The sequence below is a fragment of the Hemitrygon akajei genome, chromosome 9, assembly GCF_048418815.1.
Source record: "Hemitrygon akajei chromosome 9, sHemAka1.3, whole genome shotgun sequence".
Taxonomy (NCBI): domain Eukaryota; kingdom Metazoa; phylum Chordata; class Chondrichthyes; order Myliobatiformes; family Dasyatidae; genus Hemitrygon; species Hemitrygon akajei.
The window spans coordinates 26168928-26187296 of record NC_133132.1 but is presented as its reverse complement, the minus strand read 5'-3'; the positions used below and the strand labels follow the sequence as shown (position 1 = coordinate 26187296).

Here is an 18369-nt window from a genome sequence, read left to right as displayed (position 1 = left end):
ACAGTAGCAGAGATTTGGATGCAGGACCCTTGGATTTGAGACCGGAGCTCTTGGCTTTGCTTTTGTCATTGCTGTTATTTCAAAGCTTTCAGTCCAAGGGAATAATTAAGTTACAGCATTACAAAAGATGTTTTAGAATATCTGTATAATTGCTTATTATTTCCCCTGACCTCAGATTTCTGATTCCAGCTATATAATTCTCACACTCTCTGAAGGCATTGGATAGAAAGAAGCAACTTGTTTACTTCTATCCAGATGGAGGCCACATAGTCCATCTTGTCCATGCAGGCACCCAGCAGAGTATTGTCATCATTCACATTCAAAAATGCTCAATTTCTCTCAACCCTCCAAGTTACCCCCCCCCCCCCCCCAACTGAATTAAACTCAAGGTTTTTATCTATGGTCAGCATAGTTTTGCATTGTAGGGGAAACTGGAGGATTTGGAAGAAATACACAGAGTTACAGGGAGAACTTATATGTGACCTCATTTGAAACTTTCCCACTCTCACCATATACATCAGTGATGTTATTTGTCCTGGAAATTATTTCCATCTGTTCACTCTATGAATGTAAGGGTTTTTCATGACAATTGAGATTTCCAGTGGAACTGATCTCGAACTGGACTGCCAGAGATTCCTACACCTCAGCACTTAACTTATCTTTTACATATATTTGCAAACAGTTCTGTCTCTTGTTCTGTCACGCTCAAACTGGCACTTCACAATTGTGGATTCTTCAGATTGACTCCAGCAACACAGTTGTGTAGTCCCTCAATACCCCGAAAGTCTCAGTTTTGATGAGCATCCTGTCCTCTGTCCAGTGTTCTCATTCCCCAATGAAATATATCACAGCTTGTACAGACTATATATGAGACCCAAGGAGACCACAGAAAGCGAGTGTATACAAGATCTTCTGTGAACAAGACTGAAGCTCACAGAGAAATAGTGGACAGTGAAGAAGAGTATCTAAGGTCACAACATGATCTTGATGAAATGGGGAAAGTTGGCAAAAAAAAATGGCAGATGGAATTTAACTCAGACACATGCAAATTGATGGACTTTGGAAGTTAAACCAGGCCAGGACGTATACCATGAATGACAGCACCCTGAAGTATAAGCAGGAAAACTGAGATACTGGTGCGTGTATACAATCATTAAAGAGATGTCAATTTAAAATAACAATTATTGTCCACAAATTATATATTACATAACAGGTGCTAATGTTTGCAAGTGAATAAGTGAATGGACATTGTGGAAACCATAAGATATAGGAGCAGAATTAGGCCAATTGGCCCATCGAGTCTGCTCTACCATTTCATCATGGCTGATCCAATTTTCCTCTCAGCTCTAATATTTCTGCCTTCTCTCTGTATCCCTCCATGCCCTGATCAACTAAGAATCTATCAACCTTTGCCTTAAATATACATAAAGACTTGGCCTCCACAGCTGCCTGTGGCAAAAAAATCCACATTCACTATTCTCTGGCTAAAGAAATTCCTCCTCATCTCCATTCTAAAAGGATGCCACTCTATTCTGAGGCTATGTCCTCTGGTCTTAGACTCTCCCACCATAGGAAACATCCTCTTCATGTCCACTCATATCAATTGCATTCACTATTCGATAGGTTTCAATGAGGTCACCCTTCATTGTTCTGAATTCTAGTGAATATAGGCTTAATGCCATCAAAAGCTCTTCATATGACAAGCCATTCAATCCTGGAATAATTTTCTTGAATTTTTTTTTGAATACCCTCCAGTTTCAGCACATCCTTTCTAAGATAAGGAGCCCAAACCTGCTCACAGTACTCCAAATGAGGCCTCACCAGTGCATTATAGAGTTTCAACATTACATCCTTGCTTTTACATCCTAGTCCTCTTGAAATGAATGCAAACATCGCATTTGCCTTCCTCATCACAGACTCAACCTGCTAATTAACCTTGGGGAATCCTACACAAGGACTCCCAAATCCCTTTGCACCTCAGTTTCTTTTTGTATTTTCTCTCCATTTAGAAAATTGTCAACCCTTTCATTTCTTCTGCCAAAGTGCAAGATTGTATTTCATCTTCCATTTCTTAGCCCATTCTTCTAATCTAATGGCCTCTCTACTTCCTCAAAACTACCTGCCCCCAACTTATCTGCATATTGTCTGCAAACATTTCAACAATGTCATCAATTCCATCATCCAAATCATTAACATATAATGTAAAAACATTCGCTCCCATCAGAGACCCCTAAGGAACACCACTCGTCACTGGCAGCCAGCCAGAAAAGGCTCCCTTTATTCCCACTCTTTGCCTCCTGCCAATCAGCCACTGCTTCATCCATGCTAGAATCTTTCCTTTAATACTATGGGCTCATAGCTTGTTAAGCAGCCTTGGGTGTTGAACCTTGTTAAAGGTGTTACAAGAATCACCCCTTGTAATAATGATCAGTGAGGTACAGAGAATCTGTATTTACCAACAAGTAACTTTTATTATTTCTACTAAAAGCATGTGGGTTCACACATTTATCTACCTGTGTGCTCCCTACTAGAACCCCTGACACTTCATTAACAGTCAATGAAGAGAAAAGGTATATTACCCAGGAAAGGAGTCTATGCTGGCAAACGTTCCTCATAGTCCCAATATCCATGTATCCATGGGGTCCTCCTTATCTGCAATGGCTGGTCTCTGGCTGCTGGAGACTTATCACCCCTACATATTTGGAGCTCCTGAGTCTTATACTGTTCCTCATCAATTGAACCATTGGATCTCCATCCCATTGACTCAAGGTCATCCAACCTACCTGGGTCACTTTCTTACTGGTCATCGTACAGGGCTACAACCAACATTGTTTCATTGTTCTTCCCACCCCAGCCCTGTGTATTTGGGCTTGGTCCAAACCAGTTAAATGAGGCAACCCAGACAGAGTTTTATGAGATTACAGATTGCAGGTCTGGCATTTTACATAACAAGTAGGTATTCCTCTGAGAATGGTCTCAGGTTTATTGCTCTGATTAGACTGTCCCAGAGTCAAGAATCAGTTCAGAGTCCACACCCTTTACATAACAAATAGCTACTTGTTTAAGAATGGTCTCAGGTTTAGCAGATCATTACCTGAAGCTTCCTGTGTCCACATTCAGTTGCTCTGATTAGATTAATTGCTTCTCTGAGTGGAGGCCTGTGACTAGTGGTGTTGTTATTTGTCATCTATATCAATGATCTGGATGGTAATATGGTAAATTGGATCAGCAAATTTGCTGATGATACAAAGATTGGAGGTGTAGTGGACAGTGAGGAAGGTTTTCAAAGCTTGCAGAGGGATTTGGATCCGCTGGAAAAATGGGCTGAAAAATGGCAGGTGGAGTTTAATGCAGACAAGTGTGAGGTATTACAATTTGGAAGGACAAACCAAGGTAGAACATACAAGGTAAATGGTAGGACACTGAGGAGTGCAGTAGAACAGAGGGATCTGGGAATACAGATACATAATTCCCTAAAAGTGGCGTCACAGGTAGATAGGGTCGTAAAGAGAGCTTTTGGTACATTGGCCTTTATAAATCAAAGTATTGACTGTAAGAGTTGGCATGTTATGGTGAGGTTGTATTTGGAGTATTGTGAGTAGTTTTGGTCACCAAATTACAAGAAGGATATTAATAAGGTTGAAAGAGTGCAGAGCAGGTTTACAAGGATGTTGCCAGGACTCGAGAAACTGAGTTACAGAGAAAGGTTGAATAGGTTAGGACTTTATTCCCTGGAGCATAGAAGAATGAGGGGAGATTTGATAGAGGTATATAAAATTATGATGGGTATAGAGTGAATGGAAGCAGGCTTTTTCCACTGAGGCTAGGGGAGAAAAAAAGCGGAGGACGTGGGTTAGGGGTGAAGGGGGAAAAGTTTAAAGGGAACATTAGTGGGGGGCTTCTTCAGACAAAGAGTGGTGGGAGTGTGGAATGAGCTGCCAGAAGAAGTGGTAAATGTGGGCTCACTTTTAACATTTAAGAAAAATTTGGACAGGTACATGGATGAGAGGGGTATGAAGGGATATGGTTCAGGTGCAGGTCAGTGGGATTAGGCAGAAAAATGGTTCAGCACAGCCAAGAAGGGCCAAAGGGCCTGTTTCTGTGCTGTAATGTTCTATTATCCAAGAGCAAGAATCAGTGTAGTGTCCATAAAAAGGGGGAAACAAAGACAACTGGCTTGTCTGCTTCCCTTGTCCTTGATTAGACTGCAGTTTCATCTGGCCAAAAAAGGCATTTTGAAAATGCAAGTACACAACATTATCCTTTGTCTATCCTGCTTATTACTTCTTCAAAGAATTCCAACAGATTTGTCAGGCAAGATTTTCCCTTGAGGAAACCATGTTGACTATGGCCTATTTTATCAGGTGCTTCCAAGTACCCTGGGACCTCATCCTTAATAATCGATTCCAACATCTTCCCAACCACTGAAGTCAGACTAACTGGCCTATAGTTTTCTTTCTTCTGCCTCGCTCCCTTCTTTAAGTGTGAAGTGATATTTGCAATTTTCCAGAATCTAGTTTTCTTGAAACATGATTACTAATGCCTCCACGATCTCTTCAGCCACTTCGTTCAGAACTCTTGGGTGTATGCCATCTGGTCCAGGTGGCTTATCTATTTTCAGACTTTTCAGTTTCCCAAGAAGCCTTCTGTCTAGTTATGGTAACTTCATACACTTAATGCCCCCTGACATCTGAAACTTCTACCGTACTGCTAGTGTCTTCCACAGTGAAGACTGCTGCAAACTACTTATTCAGTTAGTCCACCATTTAATTGCCCCCCATTACTACCTCTCCTAACACAAGGAAATCTGCAGATGCTGGAAATTCAAACAACACACACAAAATGCTGGTGGAACACAGCAGGCCAGGCAGCATCTATAAGGAGAAGCACTGTCGACGTTTTGAGCCGAGACCCTTCATCAGGACTAACCTCTCCTATATTGTTTTCCAGTGGTCCGATATCCACTCTTGCCTCTCTTTTACATTTTATGTATCTGAAGAAACTTTTGGTATCCTCTTTAACATTATTGATTAGGTTATTTTCGTATTCCATCCTTTGAATAGACAGAGAGAGATTCCCAACAGGCTGAGTTTTGGGACATGGTAACGAGACACTGCAAATGCTGGAATTAAGACCATTCTGCTGGAGGAATTTAGCAAATTGAGCAGCATCTGTGGAAGAAAAGGAATTATCAAGTTTCAGGTGAAAACTCTGCATCATGATATGATGGATGGGTTCATTAGCACATGAAAAAGATTGGTGAGATTAGTTTCTGGTAGGCACAATAGTTGGGAAGGTTGGCAGGAAAGGAGTAAAGGTGGGATTATTGCTCATGAATAAGCAGTAATTAGTGTTCTAATGTATCATTCAGAGGTCCTGGAGTAAAGCTTGAAGGTAGTTATGGCCTTATCCAATCTCGGTTCATGATTGGAAAAAGTAAAACTGTAGGAATGAGTCTATGAGTTGGGGCTTGGAAGAAGCCACAAGGTGAAGATAAAGTTGGCATAACTGGGACAGCAAAAGGAGGAAAGAATAGGGAGCCCAAAGAAGGGTGCTTTGTGTAATATGTTCAGACAAAAAGGTACATTGGTATGAAAGAACTTCAGGTAAGAGAATAATGGCAAAGATCTGGAAAAGTATCTTTCTTAGAAACTGAATGGGATGATTTAACAGCAATGTCTAAAATCAGAGCTGAATAAACAAAATATACTTAGTGGTTATTGAAGCAACAATAAAGATTAAAGAATATAGTGATGGAAAAAAGATTTTGAAAGCATTTGCAGGTATGAAAGAATCCAGGTAGGTATGTAACTAATTACATTGGCAATGAACTTGGCTCATTACTCTGTAATGAGAAAGTGTATCTGTATTCTCCAACGTGGTCAGGTCTGCAGTTATATAGATTGTTATCCTTTTGTGTTGAAGAATACTTTTACTGCAGGATTTAGTGTATTTTCACATGAAACACTAAGAAGGATTTGTGATGTAGATGTCAGAGAGTGGATAGTGGTTATATTTATCATTCAAAGCTGCAGATAACATTGAATAATCTCTCTGATTGACCCTCAAATATTTATTTTGATATCTATAATCAATGTGGGCAGCAGTGTGAAAAGGAATGTAATGATAACAGGGGACAGAATATGTAAGAGGATGAATCCTGTTCTCTGCTACAAAAGCTGAAATTATGAAAGCTTGTATATCCCTCTCCTGCTTCCATTTCTTTCCATTCCCAGAGATATTTAGGGATAGAGAAAACTTGGCAATGCGAGGGAAAAGATTCAGTTAATGTTGGACCTAGAAGTACAGAAAGGGCAGAGAGGGAGGTTCTGCTAGAAGGATTAGGCAATAAAAGTCCTAATGAAACAGCAGAACCACGAAGGTAATAATTCTGAGTTATTACCTTAACCTTGTATAAATTGCCACAGGTTAAATGAGATCAGAGAACTCAATGCATGGCTCAAAGTGTGGATGTGGGAAAGTGGAGTTCAAATTGGTGACATTGACACCTTGTATAATGACATGGGAAACAGGAGCAAGAGATACCATTCAGCCTGTTGAGTCTCCACCACCATTCAACAAAACTTCTCAACAGGTTTCCTTCCCTATTACACATTCCTTGATTTGACTATGCTCTGTTTTGAATGCAATGACTCTACCATTCTCTTGGATAGTGAATTCTAAAGATTCACTATCCTTTGTGTTAAGACATTTTTTCTTATTTAATTCCCCTTGGGGAAAAGAAGGAGCTTTTCCATTAGGACCGACGTTATTTGACTTGGGCCACGTCCATAAAATTAAATATCTTTGTCTGCAGAGAATACTTCACCCTAAATAGTCAAGGATTTGGAGTGCTGGGGGAGGGTGTAGAGTCCTGCTCAAGAGAATTTTATAAGATCGTGCAGAAGGGACAAGTGATAATGTAGAATAGCGGTGGGTAATGATAACAGGAATCTGCCAGGAAGACACAGTGTGTGCAAACTGAATACATTTCCATTTATCATCAGAGCACAGGAAAAGTGAAGGCACTTTATCTGAATGCAGAGAGCATTCAGTACAATGTCATAGCAATTATAGAGACATGGATTGGGATCAGTATTAACTCTGCCATAGATGATCCCAAGCCCAGCTGCAAAAGGAGGAGGCCATGGGGCATGCAACCACATCCTGTAAATGCCCAGCACTACAGAAATGGCAACAGAAACTCTAAAGGCCTCATCCCTGGGAGAGGAAGGCTCTTCGTAGTCTATGGCCCAGTAGGGGTGACAGGTTTAAGAAGAAGAAGAAGCAGGATTAGGACCAATATTGGGAAGTACATTTTTATGGTGTGTTAAAGAGGTGTTATCCTTGTACTTGGCATAATGACAATAAAGTTGAATCTAATCTAATCAAGTCAAGTTGCTTTTTATTGTCATTTCAACCACCTAATCTAATATTATAGGTTGGGACATAGGTGGTAGAAAGGAAGTACCATAGTTCAGAAAAACAAGAAATAGAATCGATTTCAGTGGAACTACAAAATGGCAAAGGAGAAAAACTTTGATAAGAGTTGTATTGAATCCATCAAAGGTAATGGGAATGCAGGGCATAGTAGAAGTCAATAAAATAAGAAATGTATGTGACAAGGGTAAAATAATAATAAAAGGAAACTTCAGTTATAGATAGATCGGGAACATAAAGGAGCAATAGGAGCCCGAAGGAAGAGTTCATAAATTATATAAAAGCTAGTTTTCTAAATCAGTATATTGATGAACCAGTGATGGGATGGGCTATTTCAAATTTAGTGTTAAGCAGGGTTTAATTGATAATCTAGCAATTGAGGGGTCATTAGGGAACAGCGTTCACAATATGATAAAATTTTATGTAAGAGTTGAACTAGTTTCAATATGAAACTAGGGCACTAAGTCCAAATAAGGCAAACTTTTGAAGGTAAGATATAAGTTGGCCATGGTAGAGTGGAAAACTCCTTTGGAAAAGTTATGACATTAAGCAAGCAATGGATACCACCCAAAGGATTAATACATAGTTTATGTGCAATCAAAACCAATAGGAAAAGTGGTCCAGTTACCTACAGTTAAATAATACAACTAGATGAAAAAGAAAGTTATATAATGTTGCCATTGAAATCAGTAACCCTGAGGAAAGGAAAAATCTCAGAATTCAGCAAGGGAGGGCAAAAACATTGACAAGGAAAGGGAAAATAGAACGCAAGAGTTCTGGCTAGAAATGTCAACAGTTTCTAAGAGCTATCAAAATGCAAGAATGAAAAGATTAGTTAATGTGGGTTCCTTGTAGTCTGAAGCTGGAAAATTTATATAGAGGAGTAAGAAAATGACAGAAATATAAAAAAAAATTAATGCTCGTCTTTAGGAAAGGCACTGAAAATGATGAATGATTGCAAATATTAACAAAGCGTTCAATTTGAAAGTAGCTGCTGGAGAACATTCCACCATGCACACAGACTTGCCTTCATAATTTTTCACCCCTTCTGTCCTTTGTGTATACACAATTATCTTATACCACAGCAAAATAGAAATATTTTGACTTCACCTTAAAAATATAGTTTTATTATAATATGTGTCAGATTTACCGTGTAAATACTTTCTTCTTCTTCCTAAGCGCATCACCCCTATTGGGGCTTAGGCCACTGATAGCAGCTCGCCAGAGTCCCCTGTCCTGAGCAAGTCTTTCACATTATCCCCAGATGTAGTCCATCTTCTTAATTTATTCTTCCTCCCCAGGAATGAGGTTTTAGAGCTTCTATAGCTCTGGGGTTTTATAGGATAGGGTTGCTAGCCCCATGCCCAAAAATGTTTATTTGAGAATATATTTATTTTGGAAAGTTGTTTTCCCTATTTAGTCTACTCTACATGGAGCCTCTTGTGCCTTCAGTCTGGATAGTAAAAGTCTTGCAATCATGGTCATCGTATGAGAGTAAGTATCATGTTAAAATTCTAATAAGTACTTTCCATGATTTTAAAATGTTACTTTCCATCTTCCCCAATGATACTATATGCCATGAAATTCCTCCTGTGCATTATTAGCATTATAGTCAATAAAAGCCATCGGTTGCCTGAATGCTGGATTAGGTTAAGGCAGTCCTGAGTCTGTAGGAATAATTAAATTGCTTCATTATTGCCACATCTCAGTCATGCAAGATGTCAACCCATGAAGTAGATCACTAGTTACATTGCATTCCTGTCCAGATCCCAGGTTAGACCACAATTCTAGTGATGTCTGATGGATAGACCTTTAGTATAGAAGGTTGTGGTAGCAGAGCATGTCATTCTGACAGGATGAGGATGTATTGGTTCATAAAACCTGTCCCACCAATGGAATGATGATGGCAGTGTTTTGAGCCCTAGAGTCATTTGTGGCACATGAACTGTTTGCTCTTACTTACAAATGGAGATACTGGAAGTTGGTGAATGTAAAGAGAAAATTCAATTTTATTTCTAAATTTGGTTACCTTTTTCGCTGGCTTTTAGGTGAGGTTCAGCACCTTTTCAACCATATGCCTGGAACTTTAGTTTATCTTCAATATACTGTATAATACATAGCACAAGCACAGAAGCAGCCGGCTTGATGTATTAATATGAAAGCTGCATTCACTGTACATATTGAAATCATGGCACAAAATGCCTTACAAACCATTGCAGAAAAATCCTCAATTTTGATACCATATAGGTGACATCATTACAGCAGATGAAACAAGAAATGACTACTGGATACTTGTGGGCTGTGTAAAATCACATACATTTGACCAGGGGCTTTTCTTTTTCTTGAGTATGCTACATCTGAAATGGCACTGAGAACAAATGCTGTCCCATCTCTTTTATAACGAAACTGACGTATTAGCAACGTTAGCAAGAAAATTCAATAATATAAATTTTTGCCTTTCTGCAATAATATTTCATTCATCAAAGAAACTTCACAACGGTGAAACATAATTTTCTTCTGTTTATAAATAAAACCAATGGGTGTGAATAAGCATAGCCAGTGATAGCTAAGCAGTCTCAGAATCATTACAGTGAAATTGAATCATTCATGTGCATTGTACTGCAGTCCAGAGGTCCTTGAATAACACGGATACCAAGATAATATTTACTCCCATCAACATCCTCACTGCCAGTCCGTACAACCACTTTTTTTTACACTGTGTAGCAAATTTGTATGGGAAAATGATGGCAGCATGCCAATTTTCACAGAACATTAGAAGGACCTAAACAAAAGCTTTTATTTAAAAGTGCGACAAACCCACAAGAGATCTCAGCGAGGGGGTAATTGTATTGAGCGAAAGAGAGTAGAGCTTCACTTACCCCTGCATGTTCCAGCAGCCAGCTTCTTGTCCTGTCTGGCTGTTTTGTGTACACACACTGTCAGAGTGCTTCCCTGTCCTTCACAGCAGCATCATTGCTTTGCGAGGGAGGAAGCGAGGATCACTGCAGTGCTGTGTGTCGAAGACTGATCCCAGCAGTTAGCAGCACTCCTCCTGTCCCCTGCTTCTCTCTGCTTCCTCCACAATGATGTGTAAGGACGTGATTTAATTTGTGTGCACTGAGCAGGCTGCCATGTGTGTCTGTGCGTTTGGGGGAGTGGGGTGGGGGAGGTTGTGGTGTTGTAGGTGGGTTATAAGGGCTGGGAGTGGGGGCGTAGTTCTACGCCACTGCCAGCCACAGAGTTGATGTTCTTTTTGACAGGAAGGGTTGAGCAGCTCTTGTCAAGACCCACTCACAGCAGCTACAGCAGCACAGCTGATCTGTTTGAGGTGCGCGCTAATAGAAAGCCAGAGTGGTCCCTGATTGGCTGTCAGTAGAAGATGCTGTGTGGACTGCCATTGCTGGCAGCAAATCATCTTGCTCTCTGCCTGCTGCCTGCTCCATAGCTGCTCAGAGAGAAAGGGGGTTTTAGAAATATACTTTATATTATTCTAGCTTTCCTTTATTAATTAGACCCACATTATGAAACAAACACCAATAAAATTATGGAATACATGTTGATCTCTTTTATAATTGAAAACAACAATACATTTAAGCATCATTCTTTGAGCTCAGCTTGTACAGGAATTGTCAGCTCTTTATCTGAATGGTGCAGTGTACAGTAGCATCCTCATACACTGCAAGCAGAGCAGGCATCTCAGTAATGCGGAGAAACACAAAGCTGTGTCTGTTGGAAGCTCATTGCCAGTATGAGGGATATTGTAATCAAATTTTCTATGTATTGGCTTTAGTCCATGCAGTTAATTCATAATATAATGTTCCAGCGTGTTCAGTACTGCCGGTGTAATTCTTGGCTGATGCAACACATTGCGAAAATGGAAAGTTGATGGGAAAATGTTGGTTTTATAAAGCAAAGTGCTGTTCTGAATTATTATTGATATTGTTCTGACTTTCCAACATGATTAACTTACATGACACACAATCACAATGAGGTACAACGGTAGCATTGTAGTTAAAAAAAACTCAGCCAGTACCCAAAGATTAGAGTTCAAATCCCACATTGGCACATTGAATTTAAAGTCTATTGATAATCTAGAGCTCATTATGACCATAAAAGTTCCATATTTTGAATGGACTAGCATCCTCACACTCTACAAACTGTCATCCGTACCTGGTTTGGCCAATATGCAACTTGAGACTCACCAGTGTAGTTTGCTTTCAAATCAATTGTACCATTGTTGCTATGTTGAATCAGAGAAAGAATAAAACTAGATTTACTACCTAGTGTCTGTCAGGGCACTGAGTATGGCAAAGCCTTTTGCATAATTCTTATTTCCTAAACCAAGTGCAATCAGGTTCACTACATGGTTCCACTGATAGTAGTTTTGCCACATGAAAGATTTAATAGACCAGACATGTATTCTCTGAAGTTAAGAATGACTTGGGATCTCACTTAACACAAAAAATTCTTACTGAGCTCAACAATGGAGAATAATTCCCCTGGTTGAGGAATAGAACTACAGGTCACATTCTCAGAATAAGGGATAGGTCATTTAAGAATGAGAAGGTGGCAAATTTTTGGATTTCTCTATCCTTGAGAGCTGTGTCATTAAACACAGAGATCAATAGATATCAAAGGAATTGGGGAATAGTGAGGACAGTGCAGGGAAATAGTACTGAGATCAAAGATCAGCTATGATCATGATGGATAGTGAAGCAGGCAAGAAGGACCAGAAGACCTCATCTTGCTCCTGACTTTTATGTTCTTACATTATTACAAACATCTGAGGTCATTTGTCTATATTGCAAGATGTGTGAACATCTTAGTGAAGCAGTTGGTGAAACAATAGCATTGTATAATTATACTAACCCCGACACGTTCAGACTCACTAGGGGAATGGAATTGCCAGAGCTTCAGGAGGGACTGGCAGCTTATTCTCTGTAATGATTCCAGGTCCCAAGAAGTCTTATGGCATCAAGCCAAACGTAGATAGGAAACTCCCTCCTGATTACTCACCAAGGCAATTCCAACAGTGACCTGACCACCAAGAAGATTAGGACTGCATGAACTTGAAAACACCACCATTTCAGTGTTTCCTTCTAAGTCCCACGCAACGTACTGACTTGGAAATTCTTCACAGTCCCCTTCATCATCTTTGGTTTTAAATGTTGAAATTCCCTCCCAAATAGTTGTACCTTTACCCAGAAAACTGCTGTAGTTCAAAAGGTCACATCACCATTTAAAATTAAAAAATTAGAGATGGGCATTAAATGCTACCTTTGCCCATGATATCCAGGTCCCCAAAAAATCAGTGAATAAGTAAAATATCCTGGAAATAGATTGAGCTCAGAAAAAATGTAGATAGGATCAATAACATGATGTCATTTGTTAATTGCCCCAGTAACTTGGGAGGAAAGTGGAAAGGGCATGGAGCTGTTAAGGCAGAGCGGTTTAAATATTTATCCTTTTTTAATTAGTAAAGTGTCTAATTTTTAATGAATAAACTCTTCTTGGGCTTCCAACTGGAATCAGATATTGATTTCAATTGACATTTCAAAGACAAACTCCACCATCTTCATCTGGAATGATGCCTAGGCACGTCTAGTCCAGTGGTATATATGCCACCATCGTCCTTCCCTCCTTAGTTAGTCCTTAACCAATCAGGTTTCCACTGTTCCACCTTGCTTACAATTGAATTCTCAACCTTACCATTTAAGTCCCTGAAGTCCTGATCTTAATTAAAATTATTATTCTCTAGTCTTATTGCAATGGCTTCCTTCACCAGGTAGTTCAAAAAAACCATTGGTGCAGCACAGTAGTTTTATACCATCGAAGTAAATCCAATGGCCATTGCAAATGCAATGTACTGCTACACCAATTTCTCTGGGTAAACCAAATGGATACACCTCCTGTGCTCCTTGTTTCGAGATTCCACTGTGTCTCTCTTCTGGCCGATATATGCTGCTCCGCATTCACAGGGAATCCTGATAACGCCAGTTGACCTGAGTCCCAGGTCATCTTTGACCCATGTAAGCTGTGATTTGAGCTTCCTTACGGGTTTGTGGATGGTATTAATCTGGCATCTCTTCCAGAAATGTGGAAATATAGGGAAGCCTGGTGGTAGTGATGGTTCCTCCTCATTGTTTGGTTTCCTGTTTAGGAAACCCGAGAATAGTTTATTTGTCATATACGCTTGAAGGCACTAGATCCTTTTTGCACTTAACTGTAAGGGGAGGAAGTTCACTGCAATATTCAACACTTTGAATCATTGCGTAAAACGAAGGCAAGGCTTTTTTGTTCTTTAGCCTTTCTTCTGAGATGCCGGGACAAGGACCTAGTCCCTAAGTTCATTAGGTTGCATTCAGCATTGGTTTCTCTGGTGGCTAAATGCATTCTACGACGTGCTGGCTAAGCGTTGATTACTGAGCACATCCATCACATTAGATCCACTCTGACATCAACACAAATAGAGAACTAAATTCTCTTGGTGATTGGGAGTTTATTGACAGGTCTATTGCTGTCCAAGGAGAACTAGTTTCACAAAGGAATACTGCGATGCAGGTCAGTAAACACAACAAACTATCCCAACAGACTATAGCCACCCCATCATTGGACACAGAAAGGGTTGTCATCAACCAAACTGAGCAAAACATCAATGAGGTGATTAGATTGGTCTTCGGCAAGGTGCTAAACTTCACTCTGGTTCCCTGAGCTATTTCTTATCAGGACTACATTGGCGGAGTAGAACAAGCAATCCGAAAACTACCACTGAATACAATGAAAGAAGTAAGGACAGAGGTCTGTGTGGCCCTCAAAAGGGCTATTTTGCTGAAATTGAACATTACAAGAGGAGAGTGACTGGCCCTCCAGGCACTACAACAAAACCCAGTCATCATGAGTCCTGATCTTCTGGGGGGAATACCAAAGGAAAGTCCAACAGATTCTGGACAAACTTGCCTACAGAGTTCTACAGTGGAATCCCATGGATTCGATTGTGAGGATGTCCTCCACTACCAGCAATCATATGCAAAACACTTCTACCTCAGGTGCTGGTATCACCAAGACCTTACAGGCTCTCCAAGATACACAAAGATGGGTCTCCCCTGAGGCCTATCATCAGTGCAATAGATTCTCTGACTCACTACCTTGCTAAGCATTTAGTGACCATGCTGTCTTCCTTTGTTGCGGGCTATGAGCAAATCATTAATTCAACCAATTCCATAAAAACGATAACCAACATCCAGCTGACCCTGGAGGATGGATGTGTTTCAATATGGTGTCCCTGTTTACAAGAGTTCCCATTAAGGACGCCATGGTCCTCCTGTGGTCAAGGTTTGATAAGGGTACCACTGACCTTTTTGAACACACCCTTATATCAACGTACCTCCTCTAAAGAGGAACGACTATGTTGTGCTGTTGTGCCTTCTTTGTAGTGGCATCAATATGTTGGGCCCAGAATAGATCTTCAGACACATTGAAGCCTAGGAACTTGAAATTACTCACCTTTTTCACTGCTAATCGCTTGATGAGGACTGCTATGTGTTCCCTCAACTTGCTCTTCTTGAGGTCCACAATAAATTCCTTAGTATTACTGACATTGAGTGCAAGGGTTTTCTTGAGAAAATCAGCATTCAACCAGCTGATCTATCTTGCTCCTGTATGCCTCTTCCTCACCATCTGAAATTCTGCCAACAATAGTTGTCATTGGCAAATTTATAGATGGTGTTTGAGCTATGCCTAGCCACACTGTCATGGGTGTAGAGAGAGTAGAGCATGGGCTAAACACAGATCCTTCAGATGTGCCAGTGTTGATTGCCAGTGAGGTGGAGATGTTATTTGTGACCCGCATAGACTGTGGTCTCCCGGTGAGGAAGTCAAGTATCCAGTTGCAGAGGGAGATACAGAGGCTCAGGTTTTGGAGCTTGTTGATTGCAACTGAGGGTTCTATTGTGTTGAATGCTGAGCTGTAGTCAATAAACAGCAGCCTGACTTTTACTATTGTCCAGATGATGCAAGGCTGAGTGGAGAACCATTGAGACTGCATCCACTGTGGACCTATTGTGACAATGGGTAACTTGCTGTGTGTCCAGGTGTTTGCTTCGGCTGGAGTTGATTCTAGCCATGACCAAACTCAAAGCATTTTATCACAGTTACTGTGAGTGCCACTAAGTGATGGTTGTTGAGGCATCTGAGCCTGCTCTTCTTGTCGCTTTTTTCAAGCTGATGGGAACTTCCAACTGCAGCAGTGAGAGATTGAAAATGTCCTTGAATATGCCCACCAACTGGTTGGCACAGGTTTCCAGGGTCATACCAGGTAAACCCAAGAGACCTGGCACCTTGTGAGGGTTCATCATCTTGCAAACTGTTCTGATGCTGGCCTCTGAGACAGAGAACACAGGGTCACCAGATGCTGCAGGAATTCACACAGGTGTGGTTTTATTCCCCATTTCAATGTGCATTAAAGGATTTGAGTTTATCTGGGAGTGAAGCATCACAACTATCCATGATGTTAGGTTTCACTCTGGAGACAATAAGATCTTTGTTGTGTATTTAATATTTCAGTAATATTTTGAGTAATATTGTTTACATAATTCATTATGGGTTATGTCTAAAAGTAAATGAATGACTGACATCATCACATTACCATGTTATAAGCTATGTTCCCTCTTGGCTGTGCGCGTGTGTGCATGCACACATGTTTTTCAACCAACAAACAAAGGAAATTAATGTGCGCACAAAAGGTTAGTTACCTAAAATAATGTAGTAATTGATAGTGTTACGCCTGTGCCCAACTCTGAGGGGTCGAAGATTCCCAAAGTAGCCCCCTCCTTTTTGAGAATCGCAAGATCGCTATTAATTCGGGTCAGGAGACCCAGGAAATGAGAGAGAGACATTTGGAATGTCTTGGCCCCTCGGTGATACAAAGCTACGGGAAACGGCCATTGTCTCTTGGAGACGGAATAGTGTATTGAGTACTGTGCTATTTATTTGAAGCCCTCAGGGAATGACCAAAAGTGGGCTGGTTGAGGGGAGGCATCCCTCCACCCTAATTGACATCTGAGACCCTGTGAGTCAGTATAAAAGAGGGTCTGGGGGAACAGCCCCTTCAGACGCACCAGAAGAAACGCTAGAAATCCTGTAACAACGTAATAGCGAAAGCCGGTGGAAAGCCCATGTGCGTCCTTTTCCATTCGCCTCGGAATTGGTGGGCCTTACCACGGAAGAACGGCTTTAGCTAAACAAAGGAGAAATCAGCCCCAACGACTCTCGAAGGATTGACATCATAAAAGGAATGGGCAAGTTTTAAACTCTCTCTCTTGACTCCAACCAAAGGCTGCAGCCTGCAGCTTGAATGAACTTGAGTGACTTTTATATTTCCATCGGACAATACATTATCCCCTAGACAACAATAGAGCTATTTCTTATTGATTATTATTATACCCGCGCTTTTAGATTTAGTATTGATGACGTATATTATCTGTATGTTTGCATTGATATTATTTTTGTGTATTTTTATCAATAAATACTGTTAAAAATAGTACCATCAGACTTCAACGGACCTCTCTATCTTTGCTGGTAAGTGACCCAGTTACGGGGTACGTAACAATAGTTATACTTATTGAAAATAATCTTTTAGCTAAATGTTTCTGTTAACCAGTTGGTCAGTTTCTCAAATACCACAAAGCACATCACTAATTTACGTCACCTCACTTTTTCTGTTCCAGTTTGTATAGCTGCATCACAGTGACAGCCATCTTTGGCGAACAGTGTTCATATCATAGTTTACAAAGATCAGACTCAAATCCTGTAGATAGCTTACTAAGTTTTTATTGAGAAAAGTATTGATTCACTATGTCGAACTCAAAAGAAGCGAAGGGCTTGAAGCACAAAAGAACTGCAAATTTGTTTAAAGTTAAATGGCTTAACAAAATAGTAGAAACTGCTACACCGAAAATGTCACAATAGATACAAGTTCGCTGTTGACTTTTATAAATAGTCTTTGTGTTCATTTAGAAGAAAGGTTTTCTGAAGATGAGGTACAAGAATGGTCAGCTTTTGATTTCTCAATTGCAGATTGTAACTTCATATTTGACTATGAACAAGGCCTTATGTCTAAAATATCATGATTTTCCAGCTGAAAATACTGTAAAAGTTAGACAGTTTAATGATTTCAAATTTTCCGTGCAAGAAAAAATTAAATCCAAACTGATTTCAAACTTTGCTCAAATGGTGGCATTTGTACTTCAAAATGAACAGTTTTGCGACCTTGCACAGTTGATGGATTTTGGGGGAACCTTTCTTGCATCTAATGTGGACTGTGAGCGAGGTTTTAGCCTAATGAATCAACTCAAAAACAAGCTGAGAAACCGTTTAGGTGAATGTCATTTGGGTATGTTAATGAGAATCAAAAGCTATCAATTGGATGGAAGTTCTATTAGTCTAGACAGAGTTTACAAAGAATGGGTAAATGCCAAAGACAGGAGAGAGAAAAAGTAACTGAGTGACTTAAATATGTATGTTATTTTGTTGTTATTCTGTGCAGTTTTATGTCAAATATTTTGTAAACCTACGTAAACTGTGCCATGTGTGCATTCAGTGCACACATACTTTTGTCACAGGAAAAAAATTTGCACAACATAAGATCTTTGCGCACACTGACTGCTAAAAATTAGAGGGAATATTGATCATAAGTGTATGCCTTGCTAAAACAAAGTAGACATGCATCTCCTGGCTCTGTTTTTCTAATTTATAAAACTAATTTATAGTTGTTGTTTTGAAACTCCAAAAAACAAAAGTTTTAAAATGAACCCAAGACTTACCTGTTGCACAGTGAGACATTTGAGTTTTTAAAAAAGTGTAGCACACTTTCTTTGCTGCACAGAACAGAAAGCAGTCGATGTAAAAAAAAAAGGCAGAAAATGGAAGAAA

At 40.0% G+C, this 18369-nt stretch overlaps 2 protein-coding genes across 4 annotated transcripts in view; one reads left to right on the top strand and one right to left on the bottom strand.

Moving 5' to 3' along the window:
* Positions 1–10706, bottom strand: part of gnaz (guanine nucleotide binding protein (G protein), alpha z polypeptide) — a 286899-nt gene extending 276193 nt beyond the window's left edge. For all 3 annotated transcript variants that reach the window (XM_073055676.1, XM_073055677.1, XM_073055679.1), the window contains exon 1: positions 10320–10706. The gene's annotated coding sequence lies outside the window, so the exon portion shown is untranslated. The remainder of the gene's footprint in view (positions 1–10319) is intronic.
* The window catches only part of rsph14 (radial spoke head 14 homolog), a 760969-nt gene that overhangs the window by 371723 nt on the left and 370877 nt on the right, over positions 1–18369 (top strand). The gene's annotated exons all lie outside the window — the stretch shown is intronic.